General features: G+C 48.5%; 1 protein-coding gene and 1 long non-coding RNA gene across 3 annotated transcripts in view; one reads left to right on the top strand and one right to left on the bottom strand.

Moving 5' to 3' along the window:
• FAM49A (family with sequence similarity 49, member A) overlaps nucleotides 1–21,806 on the top strand; it is an 84,048-nt gene that overhangs the window by 7,375 nt on the left and 54,867 nt on the right. The gene's annotated exons all lie outside the window — the stretch shown is intronic.
• LOC106724387 lies at nucleotides 871–20,741 on the bottom strand. The gene is made up of 3 exons (XR_001360161.1): nucleotides 20,730–20,741; nucleotides 12,312–12,314; nucleotides 871–904 (listed from the first exon to the last, which is right to left on the bottom strand). It is a non-coding gene; the product is annotated as an uncharacterized LOC106724387 (long non-coding RNA).

The following is a 21,806-nucleotide window of genomic DNA, read 5'->3' as shown; positions in this document are numbered from 1 at the left end:
TGGGGGGGGGGGGGGGGGGGGGGGGGGAAGGACAGGGACTCTCTCCTTTCTCCAACAGACACATTCCTGGTCTGCCTGTGGCAAAGCTCTCCATATCCATTCCTCTGGAGTTATAGCTCCAGCGTGTGAGCCTTCATTTCATTCTTGAAATGAACCTGGATATGCTGTTTACTGGAGTGTAACAAGGGTAATAATTCCAGGCAGCATCCAGCTTTGCACTTACTAGATGGTTGATTTCCCCACTTTAAATCTTGTTCTTACTGTGTGAGTGAGTGAGTGAGTGTGTGTGTGTGTGTGTGTGTGTGTGTTTGGGAGTGTTGAGGTTTCAAATCTGGGCCCTTGAGCCCTTCAAAACGAAATGGGGTCGTAAGCTGTTTTCTGGCATTCCCTTTTTTATAAGTCCCAAATCCAAAGTACGCTGAAAAGTTAAAGTTTTTTCATAGCTCATTTGGAGGCAAAGTTGGCTTGCTTGTACATGAGACGATTTAAGGGCAAACCTTAAAGATATGGTGGGTTCAATTCCAGAGTATCTTAATAAAGCAAGTATGGCAATAAAGGGGGTCACACAAAAATTTTGATTACCTAGTGCATACAAAAGTCATGTTTACACTAGACTGTAGTCCATTAAGTGTACAATAACTTTATATCTAAAAAAAAGATGTACATACTTCATTTAAAAAGTACTTTATTTATAAAAAAAAGGGTAACCGTCATCTGAGGCTTCAAAAAAAGATGTACATACTTCATTTAAAAAGTACTTTATAAAAAAAAAGGGTAACCGTCATCTGAGGCTTCGGTGAGTTGTAATTTTTTTTGCTGAGGGAGGCTCTTGCCTCAATGTTGATGGCTGCTGACTGATGGGTAGTGGTGGCTGAAGGTTGGGGTGGCTGTGGGAATTTCTTTACTCATTTTGTTTTGCAATTTTTTTCAAATAATGAAGTTTGCCTCATTGATTGACTCTTCCTTTCACAAACAATTTCTCTGTAGCATGTGATGCTGTTGGATGGCATTTTACCCACAATGGAAGTTCTTTCAAAACCGGAGTCAATCCTTTCAACTAATTTGATGCAGTGTTCTAAATCCTGTGTGATCACGTCAGCAATCTTTACGGCATCTTCACCAGGTGTAGATTTCATCTAGAGAAACCACTTTCTTTGCTCATCCATCAGGAGCAATTCCTCATTCTTTAAAGTTTTGTCATGAGATTGCAGTAATCCAGTCACCTCTTCAGGCTCCACTTCTAACTCTAGTTCTCTTTCTGTTTCCCCAACATCTGCAGTCACTTCCTCCACTGGAGACTTGAATCCCTCAAAGTCATCCAGGGGGTTAGACTCAACTTCTTCCAAACTCCTATTAATGTTGATATTTTTACCTCTTCCCATGAATCACAAATGCTCTTGGTGGCACTAAGATGATGAATTCTTTCCAGAAGGATTTCCCAGACTCATCAGAGGAATCACTGTCTATGGAAGCTATAGTCTTGCAAAATATATTTCTTAAATAATGAGACTTGAAAGTCAGAATTACTCTTTGATCCATGGGCTGTAGAATGGATGTCGTGTTAGCAGGCATGAAAACAATACTAACCTCATTGAACATCTCTGTCAGAGCTCTTGGGTGACTAAGTACATTGTCAATGGGCAGTAATATTTTAAAAAGAATCTGATTTTCTGAGCAGTAGGTCTCAACAGTGGCTTAAAATATTCAATAAACCATGTTGTAAACAGATATGCTGTCATCCAGGCTGTGTTGTTTTATTTCTAGAGCACAGGCAGAGCAGATTTAGCATAATTCTTAAGGGCCCTAAGATCTTTAGAATATAAATGAACACTGGCTTCAACTTAAAGTCACCAGCTGCATTAGCCCCTAACAAGAGAGTCAGCCTGTCCTTGCAGCTTTGAAGCCAGGCATTGACTCCTCTTTAGCTATGAAAGGCCTAATGACATCTTCCTCCAATAGAAGGCTGTTTTTTTTTTCATCTACATTGAGAATCTATTGTTTTATGTAGCCACCTATATCTATTATCTTAGCTAAGTCTTCAGGATAGCTTGCTGCAGCTTCTATACCAGCACTTGTTGTTTCACTTTGCACTTCTATGTTATGGAGATGGGTTCTTTTCTTAAACCTCATGAACTAACCTCTGCAAGCCTCAAACATTTGTTTTCTGGAGCTTCCTCATCTTTCTCAGCTTCACAGAACTGAAGGGAGTTAGGGCCTTGCTCTGGATTAAGCTTTGGCTTAAGAAAAAGCTCTGGTTGGTTTGATTTTCTTGTCAGATCACCAAAACTTACTCCTTATCAGCAATAAGACCATTTTGCTTCCTTATCATCCATGTATTCACTGGAGTAGCACTTCTAACTTCCTTCAAGAACTTTCCCTTTGCATTGACAACTTGGCTAATTGGTACAAGGGGCCTAACTTTCATCCTATCTTGGCTTTCAACATGCCTCCTTCACGAAGCTTAATAATTTCTGGCTTTTTTAGTTAAAGTGAGAGATGTGCAATTCTTTCTTTTATTTGAAAACTTTGAGACTATTGTAGGGTTACTAATTGGCCTAATTTCAATTTTATTGTGTCTCAGGGAATAGGGAGGCCCGAACAGAAGGGGAGAGATGGGGGAACAGCTGGTCAGTGGAGCAGTCTGAACACATACAATATTTATTGATTAAGTTTGACCAGTCTGTGGCACCCCAAAAGAATTACAAAGGTAACATCAAAGCTCACTGATCACAGGTCACCATAACAAACATAACAATAATGAAAGAATTTGAAAGATGGCAAGAATTTCCAAAATGTGACACAGAGACACAGAGTGAACAAATGCTGTTGGACAATGGTGCCAACAGACTTGCTGGACATGGGGTGACCACACACCTTCAAATTTGTAAAAACGTAATATCTGGGAAGCGTGATAAAGTGAAGTGCAGTAGAAAGAGTCATGTCTGTATGCTTCTCATTTATCCCTCTTGGGAGCAATATGTTATCATGGGCTGTGTGCCCCAGACCTTGCCAGGGGTGTACATAACATGGTATATGTATTCTATTACCTTTCTAAAATCTGAAAATTTCTGATGCACATCTGAGCAAAGAGTTTCAAAAAACAGGATTTGTAGACCTGTCTTTCAAAAATAAGCCCACAGCAACTGACACAATTTCTGGGGTCGGAGCATTGGGAAGGCATAGGTGGGGCCCTGGAGACTCCTACCTCTGGATACCAGATGGTGTGGTGACCTTCACCTTGTGCTCATCCAAAGCCTCAATGGTCAGTTTTATATTTCATCAATTTACATAATAGGAAGTGAATGAAATGACCATCTTGGCACAAAACAACAACAAGCACTTTTAAAATTGTGGGTTCCAAAATTTCATTGGGATGAAGTAATTTTTTTTTAAATGGGGAGGGGGAGAGGGATAGGCACGGGAAGAGATTAACCAAAGAACTTATATGTATACATGCCCCATAGACAAAGACATGGAGGGGGGCAATAGGAAGAAAAAGGGGGGGATATCTGTAATACTTTCAACAATAAAAAGTTTTTAACAATTCCTTAGAACTGAAAATGAGCTGGGAATTTTTGGTCTAATGTGGTTTGTAATCAAGTTTCCTCACTGGCCTTTGGGGGGGGGGGCGGGGGGAGGTAGAAGGGAGTTTTTAAAGCCTACTCATCATTTTGGCCTTGTGAGGAGGAACCAGGGCTAGAAGCCTGAGCATGGGGAAGTGAAACGCCCTGCAGAGCGTGAGAAGGTCTTGGTTCTTATCTTGGGTCTGTTCTTGACTTGTTCAGTGAGCTTGGTTGGACATGTTGCTTCCCTCCTCTGGGCCCGAGGAACTCCTAGGAGCTCCGGTTCTAAGTAAATGAATTCTTTCTTTTTCTCTTCTCTGGGAGTCTAGGCGCTGAGGGGGACCCCACAGGAGGTGGAATGTGCTGAGCAACCTGCTGGGCTACATTCTTGGCGCTTCCCTCCAGCCCCTGGGCAGATTGGAGGGTTGTGGAAAGGCTTCCTGCTCTGCCTTGGTTTCCTGGAAATGCCTTTACTTCTCTCAGCTGATCTCCTCGTGCCTTAGGCTGGTTTGTCCTGGATTCACCTGGGCTCTAGCCCTTCCATTCATGTCCAGCAGGGACTCACTGTGTAAGGGAGCCTTTCAGTTGGCCCTGCTGGTGATGGCCATGGCCGGCCTCTGCATTCTCAGGGCTGTAGTGGAGGCATGCTGGGCATTGTGGAGGGGCGTCAGGACTGGAAGTGAAAGCTCCCTGTGTAGAGCGTGGGGCCAGTGCAGGATGCCCCCAAGGAAATGGAGCAGGCCCTTGTTAGGGCCTGTGGCTGTAGAACATTTAGGTATAGGGGTGTGGAGACCTACGGCCTTCTCTCTCATCTCATTCTCTCTTTCATTTCTTTTCTTTGAGTTTATGCTTAATGTATCATAATTCTGACTTTGCCAGGTGGGAGGTGTAACATTTCCTCCTGACTCTAAAGAGGTTTGAAAGCCAGTGGTTCAGCCCCTCTGAGCAGTGGGTGTGTCCCTCCAGGAGGTCCTCACTTAGCTTAGCGGTAACTCACCATAGGAACCAGGGGCCTGACCATAGGCAGGAGGTTTCCATGATGGAGAAGTGACCTTGAATTTTAGAACCCCGAAGGCCTGCCGTTTGCAGAGACCATTGGAGCCACTCAGGGGTTATAAATTTGCTCGAAACCCTGGCACACTGAGATGAGGATACTTCTGATAATGGCTGGTCCTTATATGAGAGAGACTGGACCCGTTTGTGTGGGGGGAGGGGAGGGAGAATGGGTATTTGTGAACACAAGTATGTACCTGGTACATGGGTGTGTGAGAATGTGAATGTGTGAGTGTGTGCATGGTATGTGAGTATATGAGTGAGTATGGAAATGTATGTTTGTGTGTGTGTGTGTGTGTGTGTGAGAGAGAGAGAGAGAGCATGTGTGACTGCATGTGCACACATGTCTTGGGGGGTGTGTGTGTGTGTGTGTGTGTGTGAGAGAGAGAGAGCATGTGTGACTGCATGTGCACATATGTCTTGGGGGGCCTTTCAGATCCTGGCAAGGCCAGGCACTGCCAGTCACCCTTTGGACAAGGCTGTGCCTCAGCCCATCCCCTGGCCTTTGTGTTTAGGATGGAACTGGTCACAGAGGTGCTGTCAGGGGGCCGAGGGACCTCTTATCTTTCAATGATCACCAAGAAAGGCAATTCGACTCTGTGAATATCCCCTATTTTTTCCCTCCCATGAAACCACCTGTGCGTCAAGGCCCTATCCCTTTTTCCTTCGCTCTATTCATGTGGTAACCTGCTAGTGAGGTTGTGGGTTGTGTAAATTTATCGGTTCAACCTCAAATTCAGGAAATAATTTGAGTAGCTCATATAAACTAAAATAGCTACAGTGTGCTTGCTGTTTTGTGGTATATGCATGTGAGTTATTTTTTTTTTGACTTAATGGTTACAGGTCAGCCAGTACCCACATGGCCCCTAATTTTTCAAAGTAGACACCAAGTTTTAATTATATTAATAACAATGCTCTTTAGCATGTATTTAGCACCTATTAATTCTGTTTTGCTAGTCTGTTTGTGCACACTTTTCACCCTACAGACCACCTTTCAAGGTAGATATATTTATTTTGCTTTTGAAGACAAAGACACTGAAGCTGAGACAGTTTTAAAACTTGCTTTTTAAGACAGAGGATTGTAAGTGGGGCCCCAGGATTCTGGTTCAGGTCGGCCTGCCTCACAAAATCCTACAGTTTCCCACATACCACACAGTTCACACTGCTTCCAGGCCACAATTTTATTTTTTTAGGAAAATAAAATCCTTTTTTTTTTTTTCCTGCCATGGCTCCACTTAAGCCTCAGTAAATACAGTCATAGCTGGATTTCTTTGCCTTTTTCCAGAATGGAGTTCCAGGGCTCTCCCTACCTTAATGTAAACTTTATGCAAATGATGTCTTTCCATTTAACAGGCTTTCACCCTGCACTTCTGAAGGGCCAGATACTGTTCTGGGAACGTTCAATGTCATTTAATAAAAAAAGATGCTGGGAACTTCATTTTATAGGGAGTCGGACTGAGACTGGGAGAGGCAGTTATTTACCCAAGGGCAAGTAGCATATGAAAGGTCGTGGCTTGCTTTGGGGATTAACAATTCCAAGTGCAGTTCTGTACGGTGCTTGGGATTTTGCCTTGAGCCTAGGACCGAAGCACCCCTTTCTGAACTATGAGATCAAGTCCTCTGACCCACCAGCTGTCACCTTCGTGGTGCCCCAACTCCTTCGTCTCTGCCTACTGCAGTCAGAACTCGGTGCAGTGGTTGTGGAGAAAGGCACAGTCCCTCTTATCTTTTTCTGTTCCGCACCAACCTATGTGAGCCGTGGCTCATTTTAGTTGGCTGAACTCCTATTTTAGTTTTATGACTCATCAGAGACTTGCCAATGTTATGCATGAGCTTCATATTACAGAAGAGAAAACAAGTCATGTGATTCATCCAAGATGACACACGAGGTCCATATTTTCTTTCCAAAACACTCTTTCTTTACCCAAACATATCCTTGAGATTCACTTTGGTGTTCCATTCTCCTGGAAACTCTCCCAACTCTCCACTAAATTTATCCATCCACCCATCCATCCATCCATCCATCCACCCATCCATCCATCCATCCATCCATCCATTAATCCATCTATTATCCATCCATCATCCACCCACCCATCCATCCATCCATCCATCCATCCATCTATTGTCCATCCAGCATCCATCCAACCATCCGTCTATTCATCCATCTATCCATCCATTTTCACCCATCCATTTGTCATCCATCCATCCATCCATCCATCCGTCCATCATCTATCCATCACCCATCCATCATCCATCCATTCATCTTCCATTCATCCACTTACTCCTTACTATCCATCCATCCATCCATTCATCCATCCATCCATCATCTATCCATCACCCATCCATCATCCATTCATTCATCTTCCATTCATCCACTTACTCAACAAATCCTTACTGAGCACCCATAGTGAGGCAGGCACTTTGCCTTTGGGCCATTCGCTGGAGATTCAGCAGTGCATCCAGGAGACAAAACTCCTTGCCCCCAATGAGCTCATTTTCTGTTGGGAAAGATGGATCATAAGCCTGTGAACAAGTAACATGTCTAGTGTGTTTAGATGGTGATATGTTTCCTGAATAAAATGAAGCGGAGATGGGTGTACAGGAAGAGTGGTCGGCGGAGGGAGCTTGGGAGAAAGAGTTGCTATTTTAGTTCGATCAGGGAAGGCCACTCTAGAAGGTGGCAAGGAGTGAAGACCTGCAGGGAGTGAGAGAAGGAACCATGTGCTAGCTCCATGTTCCAGGCAGGAAGTTGGCAAGCGCCAAAGCAGGGCAGGGTGTGCTCGGCCTTAGCAGAGTGGACAGTGGCCGGTGGCCGGTGGTGAGGTTGGGGACACCTACACCAGCCAACCTGTGACTTCAGGACCTCTGGGTGCTCCCAGAGAACGTTTCCTATACTTTTACAGTCTTTTTTTCCCCACTGATTTGTCCCCACCCTGGCCTGGCACCCCGGAGGGAAGACCTCAGTTGTCATCTCTTTTCATATCCCCAGCACGAGCTGCAGGGCAGGGGAGAAGGAAAGTTCAGCTTTCATGATAACTCTGCTCCTTCTTTCTTTTTAAGACCAAGAGTTCTAATTAAATGTCATTTGTTATTTTTTTGATAAAAATGGGGATTTTGAAGGAATGCCACCTCTAAACTCCAATTAGCCAGTTCCTTTTTGGTCACCCATCACAGGGGCATGGCTGGGTGCTGGGAAAGAACTGGAAGTGAGTGTTGGGTGAGGAGAGTATTAAGTGGGGTCCGGAGGAAGGGGCTTCCCCAGGGAGCCCAGCGATGACCTGGACTGCCCATCCCTGCTGGAACAAGGAGGCTCTCGAGAAATCCTCAGAGTGTGTCAGGACCCCGGCCAGGACTCTGCTGACTCGAGGGGAGCGGGGGCGGGGAGCTGGAAGGCTGTGTCTCTGGAGACCTTTCTGGGGAAAAAGACATTCTTCTGGCCGGAGTCTCTCCTTGGAGCAAACCTGGTCCCTGAGAGGCGGGCTTCCTGGGAGGCAGGGCAAGGACGTGGGACATGCAGGTGGTCGGGCGGCCGGAGGAGGTCTGAGCAGGAGCATCTCCCACTGGTGACCTGCGGGCCAGGTCGGGGACCTCCTGTTTCTGAATCCTGCGTGTTCGGGACTAAAGGACCCTTCGCGCAGCTTGTCCCCACTCACGGCAGTTGGGGCAAGTAGCTCAGTGGGGTGGGAGCATGGGGTGGGGGGTAGTAGTGAGTGGACATTGGGTGAAGCAGGAGGCATCCTGAAGTCTGTGGAAAGCCATTGGAGAATTCTGACAAGGCCAGGCAGTGGCGACGGGTGTGTGTCCCTGTGTGTGACTGTGTCCCTGTATGTGACGTAGTCATGACGTTGTGGAGTGTTGTGGATGAGGGTTGGGGTGGGAAGTACTTCCTTTTTAGCTGGTACATCAGGTGGTGGGCTTGTTTCAGAATAATACAAAAGGCCCCAGCCCGTTGGCTCAGTGGGTTTTGTTTAGGTTTCACACTAATGGGAGAGAAAGGCCAGGCCAGGAGGGTCACTCAGGATGTGAAAAGCTTTGGGTGTGACCTGAAAACAGGCCTCTTGGGCCTGAGGGGGAGGGAGGTGTCAGAGGCGGTGGCTTTGGGCAGGGTAAGAAACCAGCAGTGTGAACTGCCTCGAAAAGCAGCATGCAGGGTGACAACTCTGCCAGGTCCGCCCCCAAAAAATAAATAAACCAGTCACTAGAAATTGAGCTTCAGGAAAAGAGACCAGAGGCCGCAGGATGCTTCCCATCGATGTCAGCGCGGGACAGAGCCTGACACCTGTGATTAAGGCGACTCGCTGGCTCCTGGGGAAAGGAGCTGCTTGAAAAAGTGAAAGTGAGGGGGAAAGAAGAGAGCAAAGCCTGAGAGAGAAAGAGAGAGAAGGTGGGGGCAGATTTGCATTTAAAACAATAGGAACAAGAACATTGAGTTGGTCACTCATGCCGGATCCTGTCAGCCGCTGTCCTGAGTCACTACTGACTGGGTTGGAAGGTCAGGGTCCCTGTACGTTTGCATTTCCTGGTGAAATAGCACACCATTCCCAGGACTGGTTCCAGGCCCGTGACGGGCGGCCTGGGGCTGTTTGTGCTGGCGATGCTGCAGGGCTGCTCTGCCCCGTGCAGGAAGCCTGCTGAGGGCCGGAGAGCAGCCACTGTCCCTGGGAAGTGTCCTTCTGACCACCGACCACCGGCAGCCGCTGGGCCCCGGGAGGAAGAGCTGAGGCTCACACCCGTCCAGGTCAGGGCAGCTGGAAGCTCTCGCTGTCAGTTCTGCCTCCCTTTTAGTGTAGATCTCTTTTTTTTCTTTTTTCTTTCTTTTTTTTTTTTTTTGCTCCATCATCCCGCGCTGTCAGTTCTGCCTCCCTTTTAGTGTAGATCTCTTGTTTTTCTTTTTTCTTTCTTTCTTTCTTTTCTTTTCTTTTTTTTTTTTTTTTGCTGCATCATCCCTGATATCAGGAACTGAGACCAATGAAACCTTTATTATTTGCTAGCGGTTTCATCAACCTGCAGTTTGCAAAAGGGCTTTACACTAAAGTTGAGTCAGTCTTGTGTTGAACCACACTCGGTTGTGAAAAGTACACGGTTTTGTTCCCATTGCTCGCATGTCTTTGCTGTTTGACTCTGAGCCATCACTTAACCCAGGGGTCCTCAAACTTTTTAAACAGGGGGCCAGTTCACTGTCCCTCAGACCGTTGGAGGGCCGGACTATAGTTTAAAAAAAAAAACTATGAACAAATTCCTATGCACACTGCACATATCTTATTTTGAAGTAAAAAAATAAAACGGGAACAAATACAATATTTGTATTTGCATGTGGCCCGCGGGCCGTAGTTTGAGGACCCCTGACTTAACCACTCTTGGGCCTGGGGACCTCATCATAAAATGGACATAATCCTTCTTTGCTGACCTCCACATACTATCTGTAAATGTGAAGTAATTTAATCTGGGGAAATGTGGTGGATTAGTCAGTTTTGCCGCATAAGAAATAATCCCCAGATTTCAGTGGTTGGTAGCAGCAAACATCTTGCTTGTTATCGCCTATCTGGGGCAGCAGGTTGGCCTGTGGCACTGCTCCATGTTTCTTCTTCTTCTGGGAGCTGGCTGACGGGCAGCTGCTTCCTGGATTGGATGGGGCTCATAGCGAGGGAAGCAAGTGAGCAAGGTCACAGGCACTTGAGATGCTTCTTGAAGCTTCTGCTTTGTTCCACTCACATCCCATTTGCTAAACAGGGCAAACGGCCAAGTCCTTATCAGTCGTGTTCCCCCCTGTGGGAGGGAGGGGGTACGTACACATCCCATGGCAACCGGAAAAGCAGTATCATCTTTTTACATTTGAAAACATTATGCTGCCCAACCCACGCACTGTAAACCTGTTAACCGAGACGTGAGCATTGTGTTCTTAATAAAATCACACTTAATGCTGTTGTAGGAATTGAGCTTATCTGTGGTGTAGATATTTTTTTCAACTAGACTGCACCGTACTGGCCAGCATTCAGTGATCCTAGAACATAGCTGCTCCATGCTGGGAGAAGTCTTGTCGCATTCACGCCCATGCGCGGCTGTGCGGGTGAAGCCTAGCACTGTGCCTCGAGTAGGTTTTTGATACAGTACTAGTTATTCTGAATAACTGGCTGAGGCCACAGCTGCTCCAATACCCAAGAGTCAAATATGATGAGAGTTTCTAGTCTATTTAAGCTGATAAAATATGGCAAAGCATGAATTTTGACTTTGTGCTAGATAAACAGGTTTATCAGTTGATCTCTTAAATTCAAATGTAATTAGGTCTGTGAAGCTCCCCTCCCCCCACCTGTGTTGGAACTCATCACCTCACAGAACTTCCGTGGTGCAAACATAACTCAAAGCGTCCAGCTTTGCTGACGACCACCGTCCTTGCAGGGACAGTGATGACACTGCTTGATCATCACCGCGTCTTTCTTCGGGGCTGCCCGGGACACTTGCTGTTCTCCCTGTCCTTTGTTGTTGTTTTGTTCCTCCCTTATCTTGCTGGAAGCCATCACAGACTCTTAAATTTAGAGAAATAAAAACCAAGGCACTGAGATGAGAGGGCCCAGCCAAAGGCCATGCAGGGGGTGTGGGCCCCCTGCGCCACTCACCAGCTGTGTGACCTCGGGTTACTTACTCAGCCTCTCTATGCCTCACTGATCACTTCTGCAAAATACAGGTAGTCATAATCGCATCTTCCTCCTGCGGATGCCGTGAGGACTGGCTGGTGATGCATGTGAAGTGTTGGGAGCCATGCTCTCTGCACAGTGAGTGCTCAGTGCATTCACGGTCCGTTTTAGTTACTAGCTCTGACCAGCGTTGGCAGAGAGCAGCAGGCCAGGCCGGGAGCAGCAGGCCAGGAGCAGCACCGATGCCGGCTCCTCAGGGACCATTCTGCATGCTGCTGACCTTTGAGAAGGGAGAGCAAACGTGGAAATGCAGTCCTGGGCTGAGCTGGGATGTGGGACTCCCGCACGAGGGACTGAGGGGGATGGGGAGGGAGGACGGGCTGTGCAGAGGAGGTGGCCACACCATCTGGACCAGTCTGGGGACGTGGTGCCCAGACCCGAACACTCTTCAGAGTCAGTGTCCCGGGCACTGCTGGGCCTGGGCCTGGGCCTGGGCAGTCAGAGGACCCAGCGGGCGCTCGTGGTGGGCAGGGCTCCTAGTCAGTCCTGGCCATGGACTCAAACTGCTGTGGGAGTGACCCTGTTGAACACTAAACAGCAGGCACAAGAGACATGCACATTGACTTTGTCCGACGTTGTCCGGGGCCTCTGATGATGCCTCCGGGGTGGCCTGGGTCAGGCAGTGCCCGGCCGTCTGAAAGGTGTGGGCCTCTGTGTGCGAAATGAAGCTCAGGGAACAAGCTCAGAGCCTCATTTCAGGAAGAGGCTTGGGTTCCGGGGGTGGGGGGTGGGGGCGTTCACGTGCGGAGCGCCCCACTCAGTCTCCCTCTAAGACCCTGAGCTGACGATGTTCTAAGGGGCCAGTGTGAGCTGCAGTGTGAACCCGAGAACGATAAGACGTCACCCTGCCTTTCATTCTGTAAGTGAGGTTTCCCGTTTCTCTAACGCATCTGGACATTTCAAAAGCCATTTCAACATGGAACACTTTTGTCACCAGGATGAACAGGTTGTAGCGAGACAAAACAGCTCATTTAAAACGCTGTGTTTTAGTCGTAGCAGGGACAATCTAGGCCTTATTTACATGTTAGTCATGTCCCTCTGCCAGCATTAGTCGGGGACCATGCTCTCTGTACAGCTCAGACAAGTTCAGGGCCAAGGACACTGAATTTCGGGTGGGTTCCCACCGACATTGTCTCTCTTACTCTTCACAGCAGTCCTGGACCTTACGGGTGATTAACGCCCATTTAATGAAGAGGGGACTGAGGTCAGGGCACGGCACTGGGCCCGGGTTTAGGAGCCGGTGACAGAAGGGCCAGGACCTGCGTCTGCGTGTGTTCCTGGCTCTGCAGAGGGTAGTGGTCAGCAGTGCGATGTGGAGACCAAGCTTTCTGAAGGCCGATGGGGGTGAAGATTTGTGTTCATGGAGATTTTATAATGTGACTCAGAGTGTTCATGTGAGGATGCTCCTGGTGGTCAGGAGCGGTGATCCCCTCGCTGTACCGGGTCCCCTCCCTCCTGACTGTGCCATGTCGTGGGGAGTGAGTGAGGGGAGCTTAGGGTTAATCTATCCTGGGCTGCCCGTGGGCAGGTCTTCTCCTCTGTACCCTGTTGTACCCTTCTACCCAAGACTATACGACTACTCTTTGTACCTCTGAGCATGTGCAGTGGCATTGGGGATGTGGTGACTGGTGCTGCTTCATTCATTCATTCATTCATTCATTCATTCCCTTATTCTGTTAGCAAATATTTATTGAGCACCAAACAGCACATTCTTTAACGAGATCATCTGGACTAGAGATTTTAAAGTGTTCTCTGTCATTTGGGCCACATGGAGAATAGTAATTTTTGTACAGTACACGTAAGAAATGGGTAAAGCTGCTGTGGCCACAGGGGTGTGGCCAGCAGGGCTCTGGCCCCCCTGATCCCACCAGCTGTCTCCTGAGACTGAGAACATAAATGAGCACATCTTTGTCACCTGGTTGGGAAAACGTGATTTTTAGACCAAGCCACGTATTTTACAGATGGGGATACTGAGGCCCAGGGTGGGGAATCCCGAGCTGCCTGGCCCCAGTCTGAGACCTCCCTGCAGGCTCCTGGTTGCACTGCATGGCCGCCTTGCCATGGCAGCCACTCTGAGTTTCTGAATTATTCATCAGCCATTTGTCACAAATTGGCAGGGGCAGCTGACTTGTGTATGTGTGTGCATAGACACACATGACCTCTTCCCACCCAGGCTATAAATTATCTAGAGACAGGGTCTTTGCCATACTCTCTTTCTTCTCTTCTACCCTCCACATTAGCAAGCACAATGGCTTGGACTTCTTTATGTGTATAAAGGAATAAGCATCCATCCTTATCCTTTAGAATCAACTGGCATCCGCCTACATCGTGTCCCTTCTTGCAGAAAGCCTTCCCTGATGTCCCTGGCTGTAGGTACTCGCTGCTCCGTCTGATGCTCCAGAGCGTTTTCTTTGTGATCCCTTAGAGCTTTTCCTACTTTCCACCTTCTGTGGGAGTCATGGGTGAATGGAGTCCACCTCCCTCTCTAATAACGCAACCACTTTGAGAGCAGAAGGAAGTGCCGTTCATGTTGCAGAGTGGCACTCACTCAACAGGCATTCAGTTCAGACCAGCATCTTGGAGGGTCTGTTGCACCTCAGATACTGCACTAGGTCCATCCTTTCCAAAGCTCATTGGATCTTCACCAGCCGTGGGCAGTGGGCGTGGCATATACATACTACATTCATGTTATCCTGTGAGGAAACTGAGGCTCGAAGAGGGGAGCTACCTATGCAGGACTCTTTTAGTTGTAGCCAAGACCTCTGCTCCAAACCCCAGAACCTTTGCACTAGCCCAGGAGACATCCTTGCTCACCTTAGCTGATGCTTGTTTTCTAAATATACAAGCCAAGAAGAGGCAAGGTAATTGATTTAGAGGCCAATAAATGCCGGACATAAGTCATGTGTGATTTTTGCGAGGGGTTGTAAAAGAGCCCTCGTGTTGGAAAAAATGAGAACAATGTTGGTTCTCATGGATGTGTTCTGCTCGCCTGCCAGTTGTCCCCTGGAACGTCTGCGAGTTCCGTTGCAATATGACTTTCGGGAGAAAGAATGCTCCCACTGTCCCAAGTCTTTCTCCCCTGATTTCTACCGCAGTAAAAACAGGGATTTGTACTTTTTCATTTTGAAATTAATCAGTTGCTTTGATATGTCTTGCATTTACCAGGTAAATCCACTCAGCTGCTGACCCCTGGGAGGCTTAGTGGCTGTGGCTCTGTGTGTGTGTGTGTGTGTGTGTGTGTGTGTGTGTGTGTGTGTGGCAGGCCTATGAACATCTGCTTTGTTTTTCTGCTCCACTTTCTTCTTATTTCCCATAGCAATAATTGACCCCCTTCCGTGTAAAAGACCCTCCAAAGGTAGAAGAAACAGGCACAGCGGTGCTGACTGCGTTTTCCTTGTGATTAGCTGAGTGTGGCCTCCGAGGAAGTTAGTTCTCGAGCCCAGTGCATTCCTGGCTCTAATCAGAGCTCACAAGCCCCTGATCATGCTTCTGAGTTGGGTAATGGCCAGTCTCTCCACAAACATCTGCCAAGAAAACACGCCTCGAGGAAGCTGGAGAGAGACAGCGGTAGTGAAGCCACAGCACCCGCCAGCCACATGCATCTGGAATCGCCTGGCAAGCTCCAGCTCACTGGGGCCATGGCAGGGAGTGCCCGCAGAAGAAATAGTTATCCGAGGCTAGCGCTCAATGAGGTCAGTCTTCGAAGGGTCCTAAGATCCTCTCCACGGTCCCCGTGGCACAGTGTGTGACGATCCCTTGTTATGGATGCAAACACTGAGGCTTCCATGGGAATGATTTCAGAGGAGAGCCTTTCTGATTCCTGTCATAACCCTCCTGCATGGCAGGGTGGACCCCACAACTCAGTGGGGTGTTCCATGGCACCCACACCAGCTCTGTCTGGGATCAAGTCACAGCAACAGAGTAGAAAGTGCTGAGAGCCCGGTACAGAGAGTTAAGATGAGGGGCATATATATCAGCGTCCTTTCCCAGGACACTGATATATATGCCTGCAGGGATGAACTTGACTTGTAGGCGTTAAATCCTTATTGAATGTCTGCTGGAAGCCAGGCACTGTGCTAGATACAGGGGGCAAAGTGAGGGCTCATGCATTTTCTGTCTCGAAAACAAGTTTATTGCAGAGTTGCTTTTCAGATGATTTTCTTACATCCTGGAACGGGCCCTGGTAGGAGACGTGAAGGCATTCATTCACTTCTTCATTCACTGAACAAGTAATTTTAAAACTATGTCTGGGTGGCCACTGAGGGTATGACAGGGGGCAGGACTGACATGGCCTGGTCCTGTGGGCGAATGTAGATAGAACTAAGGATATTATATTTGTAATATTTTAGGGGAAGAGTGTGAAAATATGTGATGCAAATGACATTGTAGAGGAACATTTATACACAGTTATTTACCAGCTTGGCTGTGTTTCATTTCCATTGTGACTACACGTCTTTCTTACAGAAAAGTATAGTTGTCCGTGGAAGTCCCTTGGAACTTTCCGTGGCTGGTCTGGGCATGTTGGAAACTGCTCAGCGCTGCCTCTTCAGTTTGGAGGAATCCAGGCAGGCTTTATGGACGCCGTTGCATCTTACGGTGTTGGGGAAGGTTTTACCTCCAGGTCCTTGCTTCTTGTGTTCCTCCTGCCTACACATGCCTTGCTGTTGCCTTTCTCTGTGGCTAAAAGCTGTTTGTTTCTTAAACTACAGTTCAGAGATCATCAGCTAAAGTCATCCATTCAAGCATTTGGCAAATATTTATTGAATGCCTGTGTTTGTGCCAGGCATAGTTCTAGGCACTGGGGAAAGAAATCAGATAGTAAATAAATAAGACTGCGAATAACTCAGGTAAGTATAGCAAAGTGATATTTGTTGCCTTTTAGTATATTAGACAATCAAAAGAGGAGTGGGGAAAAAAATGGAGCAGAGAAAAGGGGGTATACTTGGATGTGTGCTGATACATTTTAAAGATAAAGCCAGAAGAATTCCCTGAAGGATTGGATGTGGGACGTGAAATAAAGAGGAGGGTAAGATGATTCAACGTTTTGTCCTAAGAAACTGGAAGGATGGAATTGCCATTAGCTTAGATGAGAAACACTGGGGATGAAGCAGGGTTGGGAGGGGAGATGAGTTCAGTCAGAGGCCACAGTAAGCTTGCCTTAGGCATCCAAGTGTCGATTTTGAGTGAGCTGTTGGTGATTGCCAGCACAGGAGAGGTCAAAGCTAGGAATCTAAATTTGAGACTTAGCATGATGTGGCTGATACTGAAAGCCACGCGACTGGGTGAGATCATCCAAGGAGCGAGTCTTGCTGGAGAAGGGAGAGATGGAGACCTGAGTCCTAGGGAAGGCCAATGACAAATGTTTGGGGGGAAAGAAGGAACCAGTCAAGGAGACTGAGAAGGAGCAGACATTAACTAGGAGGGAAAAGTAATTGACTGCCATCTCCCAGAAGTCAGGCAAATAAGATTTCTTAGAAGGGATGATGACTCGATTGTGTCATAATTGCTGATGGTCTTGTAAAGGTGAAGACTGGGAATTGCCTGTTGGATTTGGCATCATGGAGGTCCTTTGTGTCACCCACCTGGGACCCCAGCTCACCCAGCTTGCCTCCTCTGCATCCCGTGTGCTCCTTTAGTAATGCTCTTCTACACGCAGGGATGTGATCTGTGTGGGTAGCTGTGCCTCCCACAGAATAGCTGCATGTCCGCAATCCTGGAGCCATGCCCATGAACGTTGCATAAGAGAGGCCCCTGCCTATAATCAGGACCTACCAAGCATGAATATGCTGAGGTCAACTGGGCACTCCTCTGCCTTCAGATACCTTGCAATGGAAGGAGAAAAACAAGGTGTATAGAATCCGTTATAAAAAAAAGAAATCGGCCCAACCACCATGGCTCAGTGGTTGAGCATCAACCTATGAACCAGGCGATCATGGTTGGATTCCTGGTCTGGACACTTGCCTGCAAGTGGGCTCAATCCCCAGTTGGGGGCCTGCAGGAGGCAGCCAATCAAGGATTATCTCTCATCGTTGATATTTCTATCTCTCTCTCTCTCTCCCTCTCTGAAATCAATAAAGATGTATTTAAAAACATTAAAAAAAATTGATTGAGATGTAGTGAAATGGTGAGAGTTCAAAGGATAGGGAAATTTTCCTTGGGAGTCAAGGTTGAGTCCATGGCTAAAGTGGTCTTTGAATTTGCTATTAAAGGATGAATAGGATTTGAAATGAAGGAGATGGAGTGGAGAGAAGACTCTTAGAGAGAAATAGAAGAGCAAGACCACTCAGGTGGGCCCGCTGGAAAGGAGGCACTGAGCTGGAGGGAAGGCTGTGGGAGGAGAAAGAAGGATGAGGCTAGAATTTTGGCCAGGGCCTGTGCGGAGAGCCTCCAGGGCTGGGCTTTATCTCTTAGCCAACGGGGAAATCATGGCTTTTGAGCCACACAATGGGGCAGAGGTGGCTGTGCTCCTTCAGGAAGAGTCATCTGGCTGCCTGTGCACGACCATCCTGGACAGAGATGATAGGCCTAAGTCAGGGCAGCGGCCATGGGAGGAAATAGGAGGGACGGAGAGACACCACAGAAGCCGAATCCGCAGGACACAGCACTCCAGAGTGCAGGTTGCGGGGAGTGTAGCTTCAGCCCTGAGCCCCCCCCCCCCCAAAAACCAAGTGCAGTGACTCAGGTGGCCCCTTGTCACCTCCACCCCCATCCTCTTCCAAAGTGCCAGGGTTCAGGCTTTACCTGGCTCATTAATGAACTGAAGTTGGCTGACTGTTAGAGCTCTGTGACCCACAGGGTTGCTGCATTTAAGAAACTAAGGACCCCTGAGCATTTCAGGGCTGCCCACCACACTGCACCCACTTTAGAGAGGTGAGCATGTGAGTGCCGGCGAGGGCCCGTCCAAGCCACCTCCAACCCCCGTCTCGGATCCTCTGTTGCATCTGAGCTGATCAGCTGCATGCAGCATTTTCAGGAATTGCTTTGCAAGAGCGGTTCTCAAAGCCCAGAGAGGCAATTCATGGTGCCACCCCGACCAGCAATGCCATCGGAAATGCCAAGCGGCTCAGACGGTGCCCAGGCAGCCTGCCTTCTCCTTTCCCCCAGCAAACCCAGCCCCAGGAGCATGGCCGCGGTGCCAGAGCATGGAAACCTCCTAGCTGCTCTGTGATTCTCTCCGCATCGGCTGGGTGGGCTGAGACAGGGCAGGTAATGGCACCCAGGGGGGTCAGCCCCGATTTCAGGGAGATTGGAACCCCAGGCTGTGGGGGAAGGGCCTGGCCGGCAGCCAGTCCCAGCATCCAGATTCATGTGGCCATGGTGTGGCGTTGGGGGAACAGGCTTTGTGGCAAGGCTGGCTTCCTCCTGAATTTGCCCATAAAAGGATAAAAGCGCTGCTCTCTGGTCGGCATTGGGTAGGGTTGCTGATGATCAATTTTTTTAAAGAGTGGATATTCAGGGCAGGTAATGGCACCCAGGGGGGTCAGCCCCGATTTCAGGGAGATTGGAACCCCAGGCTGTGGGGGAAGGGCCTGGCCGGCAGCCAGTCCCAGCATCCAGATTCATGTGGCCGTGGCGTGGCGTTGGGGGAACAGGCTTTGTGGCAAGGCTGGCTTCCTCCTGAATTTGCCCATAAAAGGATAAAAGCGCTGCTCTCTGGTCGGCATTGGGTAGGGTTGCTGATGATCGATTTTTTTAAAGAGTGGATATTTTTTCACCTCTGTGCAAGGAGTGTGCGTGCGTGCGTGAGTGTGTGCGCTCCCGCTTTCACACAGTTTGCAGCCTGTATGTGCTACCAGATGGAATCAGCCTCATCTTTTATCTAGTGTTCCAGGAGACAAAACTGGAGCTGGGTGATATGCTGCCTCTTCAATTGAAGAGAGAGAAAAAGAAATAAAATAAAAGGCTCTTTAAGGGAAGGCCTTATGGTAGAAAAGAATGGTCCAAAATATTGTCTGGCTTTACTCAAAAGGCAAATACAGAAGATCCATTTAAAAGCGATTTTCTCCCTCCCCCTTCCTGTCGTCTCCAAAATATATGATCTCTGTGTCAAAGTAGGCCAAGCTGTAAGGCGGCCATGAATTATATATCAAGAGACATCATTACCCAGGAGTCTTGGACAAATGCCCCATGGTTTAAATTTTACAAACCCCCCCCTCCCCCGTCCGCTGCTAGCGACAGCAACTTCTGTCCTTGCCTTCTTCCTGAGGTGGAGAGGGAGCGTTTTTACAAAACGTAGGAGGAGGCTTGATGTTAATAAAGGCAATTGTGCAATGGCTGGAAAGGGACCCTCTGAAGGGAGCTTTTCTCCCCAACTCGGGCCTGTACCCCAGGTGCTTGGGCGGGGCGGGCAGTCTGCCTGGGGAGCTTTGTCCTGCCTGCTTCCAGAGGAGGCAGACAGCCACAGAGCGGGGCTGATGGAGGGGGGAATCCATCAACCCGGCGTTTCTGTGCCCACCGCTGGGGCACAGACAGTGTCATTTCACCCCAATAGCAGGTGTGCTTTAGCCACCTCTGCCTTCGCTGGGATTCAGGAAGGGCTTTGTGGAATGATTCTTCCATCTGATACTGGAAACATTAACTGGGTACCTGAAAGGTGCGCTTTGGGGGTTGCTTTTTTGCCACTTTACAGCTGTTGCCTGGATCCGAAAATTAGCCCAGAACCTGGGCTCCCAGGACAAGCGGTCCCAGGCTCAGCACTGGGCGGGGCCCTTCCGACAGGACACCTACAGTGCAGAGAGGGTCTCAGCTTCCTGCGCCCTGATCTCCCTCCCCACACCCCCACCCCGTTTATTCTTCTGGTTAGAGGTGTTTCAACTGCCCTCTGCTTTACAGGCTTGAGGGAAGTCCTGTGTAATTCTCCACATAGCTTCTCTTTGTTTTTTAATCTCTAATAATCCTTTTATTCCCCTTCTCACTGTATTCTTATCATGCTTTGGGGATGTAGAGGGGACATGGTGTTTTCCCCATTTTAGAGATAAAATAATTAAGGCCAGAGCAGAGAAGTAACTTGACTGAGGTCCTGCCACCAGAGTGAGATGTGTATGAATATGATACAACACACCACTCGGTCACGTGCCGGAAGCCGGTCCATCCTTGCTGCTTGACACAGTCGCTGCAGGAAAGAAACATCTGCACAGCATATGTTTCAAGGGACCTGGCATATATAGCATATTGTTCTTAATATGTTTGCTCTCCTTAAGCACCATGTGTTTTAACCAAGGTCACCTCTCCCAGAAAGGTTGTTTCCCCAGGTAGGGATTTTTCCCTGAGGTTAGGGAGGGGATACAACCCCTTAACTAAGTGCCAGGCGGGTAGTTAAGCTACATAATCTTTACTCCCTGGAATGGAGATAAGAAACGCCCTAACCTTTGTAATAGAAATTGACAGGATTAAAATCGGCTGGTATAAATATAGATGTAACAAGACAATAAACATCAGAGATCCTGATCAGTTCCTAACCAGAACTCCGACCAGAACTTTGGCTGGAGATCCTGGCTAGAGGTCCTGACTAGGCTGCTGATCAACTGAAGGCTGTCTCCGTGTCATTCCTTCTTCGCCGACTCCGTCCACACCTTTGGGGACCCCTGGACCTGCTGGGGTTGGACCCCAACAGTCACGGTCAAATAGTAAAAGGTAAAACCCTGTGATGGAGCCCCCATTAGGAGTGTCCAGTCCTTCATGAGGCTTGGCCGGCCCAGAGCTTTGGCTCAGCCCCGCCTCCCAGGTTGGTCCAGGCTTCTCTCCACGCTGCCCCGCCCCGCCCCTCATTTTCTCACATCCAGCCATACCCAACTCCAAGTAGTTCCCAGTCCAGAGCGTCCTCACTCCTGTGGTTCATTGCCTGTGGCCCCTGCAGGCGCCCCTTGCCCACTCACAGCCTCAGGGCCCTGTTTGCCCCCCACATCCTGTGTGGACTCGAGTCTCAGTGAGGCAGTGAGTGACCTTTCCATGAAGCCTTTATCCACTGTTCCCACCAACCGGTGAGGATAGGTGCCCATCACTGGTGATTCCACATCAGCCTGCGTTTCCATGACAGCGGCCACCCTGTGCAGGCGGTCCCGGCCTCGCAATGGCTCGAATGACCCGTTTTCCACATTACGATGGTGCAGAAGCAACGTGCCTAATCAATTCCATGAGATATTGAGCATTTTATTGTAAAACGAGCTTTGTGTGGGCTAGTGTAAGGGTCCCAAACGCATGGAAGGCAGGCGAGGCTGAGCTATGATGCTTGGGAGATTAGGTATATGAAATCTATTTTTGACTTACGGTGTTTTCAAGGTACAGTGGGTTTATCGGGATGTGACCCCATCGTAAGTGGAGGAGCATCTGTATTTTCATTGTTGTCTTGCGTAGTTACTTTTTCTGCGAGCTCATGAGCCACCAGCAAACATGAGTGAGGAGCCACACTTGGTTCTCACAATCTTCATCTGCGAAGTAGAAGAAACACAGGCAGCTACTGATGGGCTGTGGGGTGGGCCTCGGTGGGACCCTTCCTCCT

The sequence above is a fragment of the Myotis brandtii genome, unplaced genomic scaffold (assembly GCF_000412655.1).
Source record: "Myotis brandtii unplaced genomic scaffold, ASM41265v1 scaffold813, whole genome shotgun sequence".
NCBI lineage: Eukaryota > Metazoa > Chordata > Mammalia > Chiroptera > Vespertilionidae > Myotis > Myotis brandtii.
Note: the sequence above shows the minus strand (reverse complement) of the source record. Positions and strands in the feature narration are given on the sequence as shown.